General features: G+C 40.5%; 1 long non-coding RNA gene across 1 annotated transcript in view; it reads right to left on the bottom strand.

Annotated features, from left to right (window-relative positions):
• Positions 1-7,315: 7,315 nt before the first annotated feature.
• The window catches only part of LOC149872098 (uncharacterized), a 34,370-nt gene continuing 26,474 nt past the window's right edge, over positions 7,316-15,211 (bottom strand). Inside the window, exon 5 of the long non-coding RNA XR_016440578.1 lies at positions 7,316-7,467. This is a non-coding gene — a long non-coding RNA (uncharacterized LOC149872098). The remainder of the gene's footprint in view (positions 7,468-15,211) is intronic.

Genomic DNA, 15,211 nt, shown 5'->3' on the forward strand with positions numbered 1-15,211 from the left:
ATGTCCTTGTTTCCTGCATACTTAATCTTAGGTTTCTAACAGCTCTGCTTGTGATGCAGAAGCAGCATCCATTTTGTTCACAGAGATATGGTAGCCTGTTAGAGAGGGGAAGTGTTCACTCTGCTGTCCCAAAGCACCTTACCAATACTCTTTTGTTTGGTCATTCCCCTTATCCCAATTAAAAGTTATTTGGAGAAAGTATATGGGTGCCCTTAGGGGATGGAAACTATAAAACAGATGGATGTAAATCTGCACTTCCCCATGGCTCCAAGGGGAGGCTGTGGAGCCAGTGCTCCAATTCAGCTTTGCAATTCCTTGTGTATGAAAAGAATTCTGCTGCGTTCTAATGAACGGATCAAGCTAGGGGTATTCACCGTATCACTAGCCCTCCCAGGCCTGCTCAGCCGGATGCTGTGAGAAATGGCAGAATCTGGTTTCTCGCAGATACGCCATGTCAGGGCATATGCATTCCTTTGTTGACTGGCCAACAAGCGACTGTTCTGCCAGCCCTCAGCCCCCCGAGCTGAAACTTCCACACTTCTCCAAAGTAGACGCACTTCACAGTCTGTCTGCAGCCTGCTGTCAGTGTTTGAACATTTCCCTCTGTGCCCAGGAGTTAATGGGAACATGCTCTGTAACACAAAAACCACATTTGGTCTCATAAAACATGAATAATCCCACCTGGCGAGGACATGTTCTCATAATTTGTGTTTCAGGTTCATTTCCATGCCACTTACCACTTACCCAAGCCTCTCGCCTGAATTCCATTGGTTAAAGGTAAGCAGGGGAATAATTTAGGTTTTAAAAATTAAAAAATGATCTCAGACTGTTTCCTGTCCTGGCTGAACTTAGCAACGGGAATACAAAAGTGAGAGAACCTCCATCATCCCCCCAGTAACATCTCAGCAGCCACTCTTCTCGGAGCTAGCCATTCAGATGTGCTTGTGTTGCATGCCTTAGAGCTAGGTATATGCCATATGCATGAGAAAGGGCTGCAGCTGGAGTCCCCAGAAAAACCTCGGTCTCAATTTCCCTTCTAGGCACTGGTGTAGCACCTTCTCTAGACCTAAAGAGGCTGTGGTGAATTCATTTCCTGTGCTTGGGTGGCTCTGCAAGGCAAAGCAATACCTTCACTCCCTTTCAGGCACAGGCTCTGAAAGGGGAGCACTTCACTTTCCAATGAAATTCAGATTAGCACATACATAGGGACATAAACTGAGTAAATCTTCTCATGCAGCCATGGGCGAACATGTGGTCCCTTGACTGTAAAGTATGTGGGTTTTAAATAGAAAGGCAAAAGGGAGAATGTGCCCTGTGGCATACCTGTAAATTGCTGTGTTCATTTGCAGCACCACAAAAACAGTTTTGAATAATTCACAAGTAGTAATTTCTATGCCAGATTTAGCCTCCTTTTCAGTCTGAAGAATGTCTGTGAGTAGATGGGGATTTCTATGTCATTCTAGTTTATTCAGCCAGTATCTTTCCACAGGTTTGAATTTGTGGATTGACTGCAGCTCTCCAGAATTGCTGTGGTATTTGGCTAAGTCGCATGGCTTTGCTTCATGATCAGATGAAAGGTGCCTTCTACCAGAGATTCCTGCCTGGGACTGTGACATATACTGGCTGTGAACATTTGTATCAGTAGCTCAAGATTTCAGTACCTCTGCCTGTCCAACTCTGCACCCATATTTGCGCTGTACCTTTTTAATGTTATAGTATTGCTGCTTTTGCACATTTTCCACTTGGTGGCAGTATAGCAACACTAATTACTACAGAACCCAGGAGTACAGACATTTTGAGGCTCACACCATAGCTACAGTGAAAATACATTAATTATGGTAACTACTTACTTACATAAATGTAGCCAAGTTAAACAAGGTAGATGGGAGCTTAAGTTCTACCCTCAGGGCCCCAGTTGTGGGATTTCAGTAATGCCTGCGTCCTGTTTAACTTGGCCAACAGCAAGACTAACCTTTTGGCTACTTGGCTGTTTTTGTAGCTCTTACACCTCTGTACAACAAACAGGAATCATTACTAAGTAAAAGTGTGCATCAAGGTCCCTGGGTCTGTGAAAATGATGCATCCTGCAAGGTCCTCTGAAAACCTGGAACTTCATCTTTAAGTGCAGATCTGGAGAAAGCATTGAAAAGCACCTCTTGAACTAAAAGGAGTCAACAGTACAGTACCTATGAGACAGCTGAGCAGTGTCTCCATGTGGCAGAGCTCAGTGTCACATATGCCCTGCAGCCAACTCAATGCACTTGAAGTATGGCTTATTATGAAAATAGGCTCTTGCATGCTCGTGCTCTCCCTCTCTACAACTTTTGTTTTGGTCCTCAAAAGCTGAACTTCTGACTACACTACCCTCTACCACTTTTTCATTATTTTATTTTAAAAACTGGCCCCATGCAGTGGATAAATAGCAGTATCCATATTTTTCTGCTCCAAGGGATCTTTATATAATTTGAAACTGTATACACTTGTCAGCACTAAAATAAAGCTACTTCTGGCATGGATACTAGACTGTTTTTAGCTAAGAACATACAGGCAAATCCTGATTTTTATTAAAAGTGTCCTGGGAGCATTCATGTTCAAGAAAGAAAACCAACCTATGTTTTGAAGCTATCATCTGAAAGGCCCTAAAACAAAACAAACTGCTTAGACCTCAATTTAGTTGCTTCAGAATGATGAAAGGCTGAGGCAGCCCTGTCAGCATCTGACACTGACTCCAGGAGTTTAATTATGTCAAACCTGATGATTAGACTCTTAAGTCATCCCTTCCGGCGTTTTAATTAAAGCAATCAGGCATAGTGCTGATAGCAAAACAGCCAATGGAGAACATTTCCAGCTGAGACTGGAAATTAAAGGGCGAGTGGATGGTGTGGAGCAATGGAGAAGAATTCCAAATGGCCAGAGCTGCAAGGAGAAGACTCTTGTATTGGTGGGGGGACTATGTAAAACAAAGAGGAGGTGGCTGGTGGTGTAAAAGGGAGACAGAAGTGAAGTTTTCAAAAAGAAAGAATTGTTCAAACCAGGACAATGATGAAAGTGCATAAAGAAGGGGCTGCTTCCCTCCCTGCCTTTTGCCTGTTTTTAACCTACCCACCTACCTGCTATCTCCTTATATCTCTTCTTTGCTGACTTCTTTGTGGTCTCCTTTCCAGGAGAGGCAGGTGTTTTATGGCCCTTTTCTCCACACTAGCAACTTTTCTAGGGAAACAAATGTACCAGGCCTACACCTACGAAGGCAGGAGCAAAGTTTAAACATATATTTGTATCTTAAGGACATGCGGTAATGTTTGGAGTTGGCAGAAGCAGCATTCACATATATTTCCTGTAGCACCCTCCAGTCTAGCTTCTGTGCTGTGCTGGATGTGAGGGTTAAAGCATCCTACCCTCAGTCTCCTTCATTATTCTTCCCTGCCACTATCCTGCCTCTGACCTGTCTCTCTTGGCATCTTTCTCCTCAGCTCTCCCCAGCCTGCATCCCTTTTCTCTCGATTCCCTCAGATGCCCAGACTTTCAAACACAGGGTAGAAACAGATCATCTGGTAGAGAAAAGATACTGAGGCATTGTACTTGGCTTAGGAAAATTGGGACTTAAGTCTGGGTGTTGTGGATGAAATGATGGCTTATAATAGATTGAATTGAAAAAATTGCATCCAGCTGTGCACTCCCAGAATTTGTAAAAATGTGAATCTGGATCCAAATTTTTCAGCTCAGTCCATTTCCACATCCAACCAATGGAACTTGGGCTGAAACGTGAATAAAGTTGGGCTGAGTTTCCAAATAGCTCATTTATGGTTTCAGGCGGAAACCAGGAAAAGCTTGATGGCTTTGGATAAAATTTGCTTTAGGTTTTGGTTCAGTTAAACCCAGAAGCAATATTGCCCACATGAAGTATTAAAAAAACTATCCTGGCATGACATTTTAAATAAACAAGGTTATTATTTTGTCTTGGGTTCTTCTTGACCCTTTCAAATGTGCTCCAGATGTTTTTCAAGCTTTATTCCATGAGGACTAGAAGCTTCCTGACTATTAAAGCTAGGATTCTCACATAGTCTTGATTCCAGGATGCTACACAAAGGGACATTAGATATCATACGACTCTTGATAATGTCTCAGAAATTGACAATAGTATATTTCAAAGCAAAATTAAGGCCATGATAATCCTGGGTTTTCCAGGAACCCTTGCAAGTTGAGACTCTTAAGCTTTGTCCAGTCCCTTGCTTTATAATATAGTAAGGTAAAAACTATTCCTCATTTCACTGTGCTAAGGTCAGTAGTTTTCTATTGGATGTAAGGCAGTGTTAGAGCAGAATTTGCCCAAAGCTTGAACTTCCAGTTTTGCTTGTTTCACAGGGTGTTTTAATCTTACTAGAATGAAGAAACAGTCAAACTAGAAATAGTAAGGACCAATAAGTGTGCTTTTTGATTGTATGTTTCTTCTTCCCTTCAGTGAAATTAATAACATATTTACTTGCAACTTTCACATCATTTTAACTACCCAAAAACAAAACATCATGTACTGCAATTTTCTCTTTGCTGTTCTTTACTCTCTGAGTTTGCAAGGGACACTTTAAATATGTTCAGTTCCTGAAGAACCCATATCTCAGGATCACACAAGAAGATATAAGTCTGGAATTTGTACAGATGTTTTATTAGAGGGAAATTTCTGTGAATGGAAAGTAGCAGTAATCACCAGCTGCCCAAGGTGATAAGCACATTACAGAGTTGGCAACTTCTCTAGTGGGTTTAACAAATTGCTGCCCTCTCCAAGGGTCTTCAAGTTCAAAGGAACTTGCTGAGAGCCAGATGCTGCCTTTTTAATTTAAAAGTGGATCTAGGGCTGTAGAAAAGGGCAGTATGGAGAGCGCCAAGGAACGAAGGGTTTTTTCAAACTATTCAACAGGTAACTGTGAATCAGAGACAGTATAAGCTTTCATCACTCTGTCCTGATAAATGTACCTCTGATCTGGAGCTGGAGGTAGCTTCATTGTGTTTATGTGTCCTCACTGAGACTTCCACTAAGAATTAGATGGAAACCACCTGCATCTTTTAGACAGGTGATAGTACAGCCATTAGACCAAACAACACACATGCCTGGGATAGATCTGTACAAGTCATAATGCAGTGAAAGGCTCTGTAGTTTATTAACAATCACTTGAGCTGTGTAAATCCCTTAGCCAGATGCTGCCTCTTATTTGGATGATCTTGGGTAAAAATAAACGATTAAAAAAAGAAAGATGTGAAAAAATCGTAAGGGGAGATACAGCTAGCCAATAACCATGAATAAGTCATCAGCTTTGCTGCTTATTGTGCAGGTGGTTCATCCAATGTCAGTTGAATTTGTAGACTATCTCTCAGCATGTAAGTATAATTCATCCTTTCTGTGCATCTATTGACATATGTACACACTCAGGTGTTCCAGGAGTGTTTCAGCTACACTAGAGCAATGTCATCTGTACATCTGATTTCCCCTTCTCACCAGAGCTCAGCAGAGAGAGGATAACAGTAGGTCTTGGCATAAAGCAATCTATGTATGTTTCTGTAATTAAAATACCTTCCCAATTTGCAGACCATATGTTTGAAGAAACTTCAGGATAGAGATTAGACTTTCATGTGGAAGTTACATGACTTGCTAGTTTCTTGCCTGCTGGAAACACAGTAGATTCCACTTTGTTCCATATTGGTTATTCACATATTTTGAGTTGTTGCATACTTTTTCCTGTATTACAAAAACGTTTGTGACCATTCAGTAAAATTTCACCTGGTTATTTGCATATTTGCCTTTAGCATATTTCAGTTTACTGAATATGCCAAAATTAGAAAAAGGAAGCCAACAGTGAGTTAGTGGAATATGGCTAAAATTGAGCAGTGCAAAGAAAAATTTCTGCTCACAATAGACAATTTCTCATAATGTTTCAAGTTATGAAACATTTATGTAATCTGGCAAATGATTACATATGGCTTTTCGTTGTCTTAAATTAGTGAGCATTGATGTGTCCTATCAATAATTGCTGTATTGGCCATATAAGTTTCAAAGATATCTAAGGGAAAGAGGACTGGTTTATTATGTATGGGATTTTGCTTTCATCATTTTCACAGATGTGGTCATATAAGAACATAATGGGGTATAAGATGTGATTGAATGGCAATTGCCATAATTTGTAATTTATTTACCAGCAAGCAAGTATTTAAGAAATGGCAAAAACATGCATGTAGCAGTTTGAAATGTAATGATATGATTGGCAATTATGCTACCCATTTCCAGTCTGCTTTTTTTAAAAATCCCATTCCACTCATCATCGAAGCACACTTAGTTGCATAGTTTTATTGGCAGAAAGGGTATGCAAATAACAGAACTAATGGTACAGAAAATAATGACCCTCTTTGCCATATATTGCCTCTCCTTCTTTAAATGTCTTCCCATATCTTCGTTTAATCTTTCTGTCCCCAAGTGAACAACAAGTCTGGATGTCAGCTTATTTCTTTTTTATATTTAGTCTTATATTTGTTTTTTGATGCTAAATATAAGCAAAGCATTTTTTTTGCTTATATTTAGCATGATCTTTGTTTTCATGTTCTGTACTGATCTCATCAATTCATTCTATGTCTGTTGGCCTTGAAGGCACCTCTGAAACAAAGGAGCTATTTTTTTAGCACTTCTGTGTGAGTCATATATGGTATGCCCAGTTTTGTTTTTATTGGGGCATACTTCAGTTCATGCTGTTACCAGGGCCTGTGTGTAATTTATACATGTACTGATCAATTGCTGTATTAATTCATACTTGAGCAAGGCCTACACAGTGACTTTAACTGATTAGCCTAAGGTCACTCAGTGAGTCAGTGGCAGAGCTGAGAACAAAACCTGATTCTTCTGACTTCCAGTCTTGGGTTAATCACAAAAGCATCCATGGTATTTTTCCACTTGCACATAGTCTTCTTATCCTATTTGTTATCTATTTCCAAATAGCTCCATTAAAATCAATTTACACTAGTTGTTAGAAAAAAGGAAAATGTGACCTTTCCTCCTAACTGCCTTCTGTGCACTTAACTGACTCTACACTGGAGGGTTGATGTATTTCTGCAGCCCTGAGAAATTCAGTTTCTCTTCAAAGCTGGTTCATACAAATATTTTCTTTGGTTCCAACTCAGGTGGTTTCTCAATTCTGACTTCTTTGTGAGTTTCAAGTTTAAAGAATTTCAAAATACCAAAGGAAAACAAGGCCAAGACCAAAGTGTTTCAGTCAATGAAACAGTGTGAAAGCATCAACTTTGTCATAAAACAGCCAGTATCCCTTTGAAACTGGACCCAGGTTTGTGACCCTTTTAATAAACATAGTCTGAGTTTTGAGTTTGTGCAGGTGAGTCCTGTGTAGCTCAGAGTTCCATCAAAAACAATCCACATCAAGGAGGCGTCACAGGAATGTGGGATCTGCTTCCAAAGAACCATCTGGGATAGATCTACAAGTGATCATCAATGTTAACAAATATTTTGCTGTGACCTGCAGCTCATGGAGCCTTGGATACTTGACTGACACATGTGGAACCTTAAACGTCTACCAAGTAGATCAGCAGCTAGAAAAATTAGTTGCTTAGACTGAGGCTAAACACATGACTATGATCAAGTTCAGAACAGACTCAAAATCACACTCAAGCAGAATGATCTGCATATAACCTTGTCCAGGCAGTATACCAAATGATTAACCTGCACCTGGAGTGCTAGCAGAATCATGAAATTAATTCACAGGTGTTTCCCTAATTGCCAGATTAGCTTTTTCTTCTATTGCTGTATGTAAGAAAAAATTTGAACTGAAAAGGAAAGGCAACATGTCCCAAATTCACTGTAATCTGATGTAAACTTCTGTGGTGTAGGGAGACTGGTCATAGCAAGAAAGGTAACATGGGAGTGTAAGAAAAAGTAAAGGAGTGGTTGTCATTGATTTATCTGGTGTCATAGCTGCATCTTCTCCAGGGATTTTTGATGGCTTAAAGCTGAAGCCCAGAGGAAGATTCGAGAAATTAAGAACAAATGGTGAAAAGAGAAGGTGAAAGAAATCCAACAATTTGTTGACACTCATGATATGTGGAAATTTTCAGTGCAATCAAAGCTGTGTAATGCACCAAATTCTTGCAGACTTACCTTGCTCAGATCTGAAGATAGTAGTACACTCCTCAAAAATGATAAGTCCATCAAAAACTGCTGGAAGGAGCACTAACAAAGTTCCTGTACTGAGAATCAATGGTGACTGATGAAACCATTGACTCCATCCTGTAGCACCCAGTAAGAGAAGTATTGGCCAGTCCACCAACCTTTGAAGAAGTCCACCAGGCAGTAAGACAGATGAAGAACAACAAAGCATCTGGCCCTGATGTCATACCAGCTGAAGTCTTCAAAGTTGGTGGGAAAAAGCTCCACACACTGTTTCTTAAAATCTGGAACACTGAGGAAATTCCCACTAACCTAAGGAATGCCATTTTTAATAAGGGAGATAAGTCTCTCTGTGGAAACTATTGAGGGATTGCCCTCCTCAGTGGGAAGATCGTTGCTTGAATTCTGCTGAACTGACTGCTGAGGAAATCCTTCTTGAGTCTCAGTGTGGCTTCCGATGATTGCAAGACACCACAGACATGGTATTTGTGGCCCAGCATATCCAGGAAAAATGCCAAGAACAAGACCAGGAACTGTATATGGCCTTTAACAATTTCACCAAAGCCTTCAACCCTGTAAACCATAAGACTCTATGGAAGATCTTATTGAATTTTGCCTGCTCAAGGAAATTTATCACCATCATAAGACTCCTTCATGACCAGATGACTGCCTCCACCCTAGGCACTTTCAAACTGGCCTCAGTCAGGTCTGCATGATCATACCAATTCTGTTTTCCATTTTCCTCTGGTCATCAAGATGCTCATCTGTGACCATCTGCCACATGGCATCAGCATCAAGTACAGGATGAATGGGAACCTTTTCAATCTTTCCCATCTCCATGCCAAAACCAAAGTTACATTGGCCTCGATTGTGGAATTCATTACTCTCATGATTGTGCTGCCATTGCACATACTGAGGAGGACCTACAGATGGCCTTTAGCTGCTTCTCTCAAGCATACTAGTGCCTGGGACTGACCCCTAACATTGGAAAAACAAAGCTGCTTCCCCAGCCTGCTCCAGGCCAATTATCTTCCCTGACAAAGATTGTCATGGACAGGCAGGAGCTGGAGAATGTTCATCAGTCGTCTCTCAAAGATGTCAGTGGTGTACTGATGTGGGGGGCGGGGAAGGGAGCGGGCCATGCCCCCAGGTGCCGGCCTGGTGGGTGCTGGCCAGGTCCTCCACAGGGTACTCAGTCCCCACGGCACTTCCAGTTTTGCTGACAGCATTTTCAGTTTCGCTGCTGGCATTTCCAGGCTCAGCGATCGGCCGCTGGGGGACCCTCCCACCCCGTTTGGCGATTGGCCGTGGATGGGCGGGGGTGTAAATGCAAGTATTGCCCCCTGGGTGCTGGAGAGCCATGGTATGCCTCTGAAGAATGCTAGGGTCGATGAGGAGATAGGATCCAATATGTGTAGGATTCAATGTGCCAGCTCTGTCTTCAGAAGACTATCTGTGTGGACATCATGATCAAGATCAGTTGAAAAGCTTGGAATGTCTCCCCCAGTGCTACCTCCAGAAAAGCCTTGGCATAAAGTGGTAGGATCATCATACAAATGCCAATGTCGTTACCAATGCTAACACCACCAGCACAGAAGCATTGATTATTCAATATTAGCTGCAGTGGATATTGTGTGTGCATGCCTAATGTACGTTTACCAAAACAATTGCCTTACTCTCAACTCAGCCAAAGGCAAAGGACATGTGGGGGCCAGAAATAATGCTTCAAGGACACCCTCAAGGTGAACATCAAGAATTGTGGCATTGACATCACAAATTGGGAAAAATTAGCCTGGGACAGGGCTACGTGGTGATGCCTTGTGAGAGCGGGTATATCTTACTTTGAGAAAAACCATCTTACTAGAAAAGTGACAGAAATGGGAGGAAAAGAAACAAGACTGAAAAATCTGCAGTTCAACCCTCCCTTTAACTACCACCTCTGGTATCTTTCAGAGAGTCTGCGGCTCTAGGATTGGCCTTCTTAGCCACCAGCAGACTCATCTATAATCCTTTACTTGACCCATGGGAGTGATAATCTTCAACCATGAGGATCACCACCACATCATAGTTTGTGTTTGTGCTGATAACTTTTACTGATACAAACCTGCCCTTCCACTCCTTTAATATATGAATTCAATCAGTGTACTAATTTGTAACACAGCCATGCCAGTTTGGTCCTGTATGTTGGCTCCTGCTTCTCTACTTCTAGCTCCTGTCTATATTGCTTTTGGTCAACTGTGTAGTACTATACATAGGGTGGAGGACAGCATAGGAATCCATTCATGACCATGCTGTGATAAGTTTGTGCTATGAAGCACAGCACAATGTTAGCCCATCAGATGTTGAATCATTTGGAGAATGTACCATGTACCATAATTTTCTCTCTCAGCCAAGAAATTGGTTTGACTGATGAAATAGAGCAGTTGCCCTTCCAAAAATCTCAGTTTTGTATTTGAATTTCACTTTTCACTATTATAGCAAATTGGTCAAAATAGTGAAAAACTTGTAGGCGAAAGATAGATCACCCCAGGTGTGGTAACAAGGCAAATTTGTATAATTTTTAGTTAAATAGTTTCTCAAATGTTCTCCTCTTATTTTTATCTAATCCTTCCAATGATTTTTAGAAGATGCACACATTCCTTTACAAGATGTTCATCTGTGATAGATGGAAGATTTGGCTTCTGATTGATTTCAGTAAGGATGAAGTTTAAATAGTCATTTGCCACAAGTAAATTAAATGTACCTGCCAAAGCACAAACATATTGTGTATGCTCAGCAGCTATGAGATGGAGTTTTTTCTTTTTCTTTCTATCTCAGTACTTAATGTCATTTCCCTAAAAGTTTAAAAAATATCCAAACCTGCAGTCATTTTATTACATAATGTCATATAATTGCTGTACTATATGCATGCACAATTGTACATCCTAGATTACCTAAAAGCAAGATAAAACCATCTTGTGTGGAAGTACACAGCATGCCAAATGTACTTGCTGCCAAGACATTTGATCAGTGTTGTAATAAATGAGTTCTCCTCTTCAATTCTGGTTAATACTGGAAAAAAGGTTGTAAAAATGGTGCCTTCTTATTCATCAGACTGTGGGATTAATTGTACCCTGGCTTGCATTTTTGTACCATTGTTCATGCCTGCACAAAGTGGTTGTAATCATCAATGGAGCAGAACGCTCCACTCCATTATACTTCTGGTAGCATTTGAAATCCACTTTGCACAGTATAAATCATAACAGAAGATGCAAGGAAATCAGACCCCATTCCAGTGTTTGCTTATTGTGATGTAGAGTACCAATCTTTTCACTATCAACTCTCCACTACTTTTACATCTAAAGACCCAGGACAAGGTAGGTTCTCTTATGCCCTGTGAATAATTCATCCATTGTTCTTGAGGAATCTTTATTACTAGTAATGAAGAAAGGCACAGGAAGAATAGAAATAGATTTTCAAATTCCAGGTCAAATTAGAATAATTATCCTGTAACATGTAAACTCAGGTAATTTGCTCAGGAATGACTGAGATACTGGAACCCCTCATAATGTTCTGGCAGTCACATTCTTGACTATAGCCCAAATTGAGTACTGGCACCAACTAGCAGAGAAGTTGGCAGCAGAAAGTTCAGAGGCAGAGAGTCTGAAGCAGCAATCCATTTCCAAGTTGGATTCATGAGGGACCGTTTTTTCCTACCATGGAGGGAAAAGGTAAATGCATGGCCAGCTGTTATAGCTCCTACAGCTCAAAACTCTCCACTCCACAGTTACAGTTGTTTCTATTCACAGCCCTTTTGCTCTCTGCGTCCCTGTCCCAAGCTGTCAGAACAGAAAAATACCTGCATACAACAAGCCTGGATCTTTGCCCTGGGCCATAGGGGATAAGATGGTTTTGGGACACAATTGACAACTTGCAATACACTGTCAAAGTCACCTTTCTCATGTCCTCTCAGTGCACTTACATTAATCATTGGCAACGGGGATCTCCCAATACTTGCTCACATCTGTTTAGGTTTTTTAGCCAGAAAAGAATTAATGAGTAATTTGCCAGGAAAAAATTAGACATAGAGTTCACAGGTTCCAACAAGACAAGTGGCATCACAGCTGGTGCCTGGGAAACCCACTGAGATTCTAGGCTGGACTGGAGAGGAAGGTGAAATTTTAAGGAATGGGAGAGGACCACCAGAGGCTCAAACTGGGCACTGGTGCCAGGGAATGGCTTTGACTACTAAGAAGAGCAGAGCTTAAGATGCCAGCTGGGACCTCACACCAGAAAGTGGAAAACCCAGCAATCAGTGGAATAGTTGCAAGGTCTGAAAAAGAGCCTGGAAAGTGTAACCCCCACTTCTCTACCACACCTAGAGTTAGTTGAGAAAAGATCCTGCCAGTTTCTGGATGGAAAATGTTGTCTCATTTGGCAATTCATCTGTCTAAATCGATCCACTGTTAGTATCTGGGAACAATCTTTAAGCATTGTCATCTTGGCTCCATCCAGCCCTTTGGGACAAAAGCCTGGGCTGTGTGAGCACCTGCTATATGCAAAGAAAAAAGTCTGTGTGCAAGAACATCATCTTTTCATAAAAAAGAACGGGGGGTTTGGTTGGTTGATTGAAGGAACAGGAGATTTACAACTAGGAAGTCTGAGTATTGATTATCACCTCTGGTATTTCTTAATTGGGGGATCAATAAATGAGGTTGATCACATCCTTATTACAAGCAGCAGCACTTGCAAGCCAGACTCTTTTGACTTTGTATTTAACTCCAAGGACTCACAGTCTGGATTCAAATGAGCACCTGGGTGAGCATCATCAATACACCTAATACATACCAGTGTCATTGACATCAAAGCTCTGCCAAAGCTGCTGTCCTTGGTGCTGGTGATTTTTCATACTGACAAAGAACTGCGCTGCCTTCCTTGCTATCAGAGTAACATTTCCAGCTAGGCTTCCAAGCTTAAATACTCTCCCTGAATTTAGATAGGAATTTTGATTAGCATTATTTTCTTCCAATGTGCCTGTTTCCTATATTGGTGGTATGAATGAGTTCATTTCTTTGCATCTGTGAGACAGTGATCTTTATTTTCAAAGGATGTATATGGGAAAGAACATCAATTAAAATGGTACATTTTAATCTATGGGCAGGCTCATCTGATAGAAGAAATGATGTAATTAACAATTAATGAGATCTAGACCAAATTGGGTTAAAGGAGTTGGAATTGTATAACAAAGGGGAGGTAGGTGGTGAGACTTTAGATGGCCCTATTTCTACCTCATGACAGCAATGCCAGTTTTCTTTGCACTAACTTCTGGGTAGAAATAAAGCCTATAATTTATCTGTACATTTCACAGAGTGATTAGCACTCACAACTGAATGATTACTGTGGACACAATGATTCAGTCTGTAGATCATTGAGATCAGTGGGGTTGTGAGTGCCAATGGAGGTGCAAAGGTGTAGAACTCTTTTGACCCTGGAAATAGGTCCAGTTATTTCAGTGATCAGATACCTTACTAGCAGTATGCAGTGACATGCCACAGGAACAGACTGATTAAAGAAAAATTGAAACATGATGAGTGGAAAGATGAAACAAATTCAGTGCAACTGTCCTTTGCCGATTAGTTATTTGAAACACAATGAATTCTTCTAATCAGAACATTGATGCATACAAATCCATAGCAATATAGTTGTTATTATGGCCCAAATAACGTATGAATAGAAAAGATATCACAGATTGCAAAAAACATAAGAAAAAAGGGAAATAATTAGCTCAGATGTAAACATTTTCCTACAGTGTTTGTAGCTCTTATGCAAGGTGTTGAGAAAGTGAAATTAATTAAAAACATTAGTGAAATTGGCTAGTCTTTCTGTATTATTAAATATGAATAGAGTGAAAAAGTGCACAAGCAGATTAACTAGAATAGCAAATCAAATTTTTAAAAGCTCTCTTTTAATAATCAGTCTTATAATTATGAACCAAGGACATTTTATTTTTAATTTGGAGCTCTCCAAGGAAACCAGCATGTATTTCCTGAATGGAAATACCTCCATTATTGATTTACTGGTAATCTCAAAGGATAAAATCCATTCAGGCTTGAAGAGTCTAACCTGTAACTTATCATACTCTACTGCTAATAGCTGGGGTAGATATCTCTTTGGTAGCTAAGTCCATCTCCCTAAACAACATTGGTAACTAAATTGCCCCTGCCAAAACTCTTTTTCTTTATGGCTTCCTTTGCAAATTGCTAATGACCTGGCAACCCATATGCCAGACTATTCAGTGACCTTCCAATTACAGTTGGTTAGACATTTCTGGTTTTCATGGAAATTTTTTTGTTGAAAATTTGGTTGAAAACTAGAAACCCCAACACTGAAAAATTTGGCCACAAAGAGATGAACCCCCCTTCCCAGCCACAACAAAACAAAACAAAATAGTATTTGGTCCCATTCAATATTTTAGCTTTTCTCTTTTCTCGTGAAAAATTTCAAGCATGGTAGATAATTTTATGTGAAAATTTTCCTGTAGTCAAAACCCCAATTCTCCATTGAAACACAGCTGTGAGGGACCTTTCAACTAGATTTTATACTAATGTTGAAAAATCACTCCCTAATGCATGGACTTCTTTACAAGGAGAAAGCCACCTACAGCAGCTTTTCATTCTGACAGTATCTCCCATGTATCTGTATCAGTTTGTCCTGTGTGTCTGTCACAGTTTTCTCTGCACTCAGATGTGCCTCAGTAAGTGAAAGATTGAAAAGACCTAATAGTGTAAATGGTCTCCAGGGATGATGTAGTTCCCAGATTCAATACTGATGGCCTTTTGAGACTGATAGAACTGATCTATCATCCAGGGATTTATTTTTATCACCTGTCATGGGCTCAGTAAGATATTGTGATGTGTGCACTTGGGGTGTCTGCTTGACGCTTTTATGATACCTCGCCTCCACAATAACCACCCTGAACAGGATGATGCATATCTGTACACCAGCATTCTACATGGGGGAGAGGAGCTGCCACAACACTGATTTCTACTTCCTTTTTTGTGTCCTAGTGACAAGGGA

The sequence above is a fragment of the Crocodylus siamensis genome, chromosome 2 (genome assembly GCF_052110815.1).
Source record: "Crocodylus siamensis isolate JL-2025a chromosome 2, ASM5211081v1, whole genome shotgun sequence".
Classification (NCBI taxonomy): domain Eukaryota; kingdom Metazoa; phylum Chordata; order Crocodylia; family Crocodylidae; genus Crocodylus; species Crocodylus siamensis.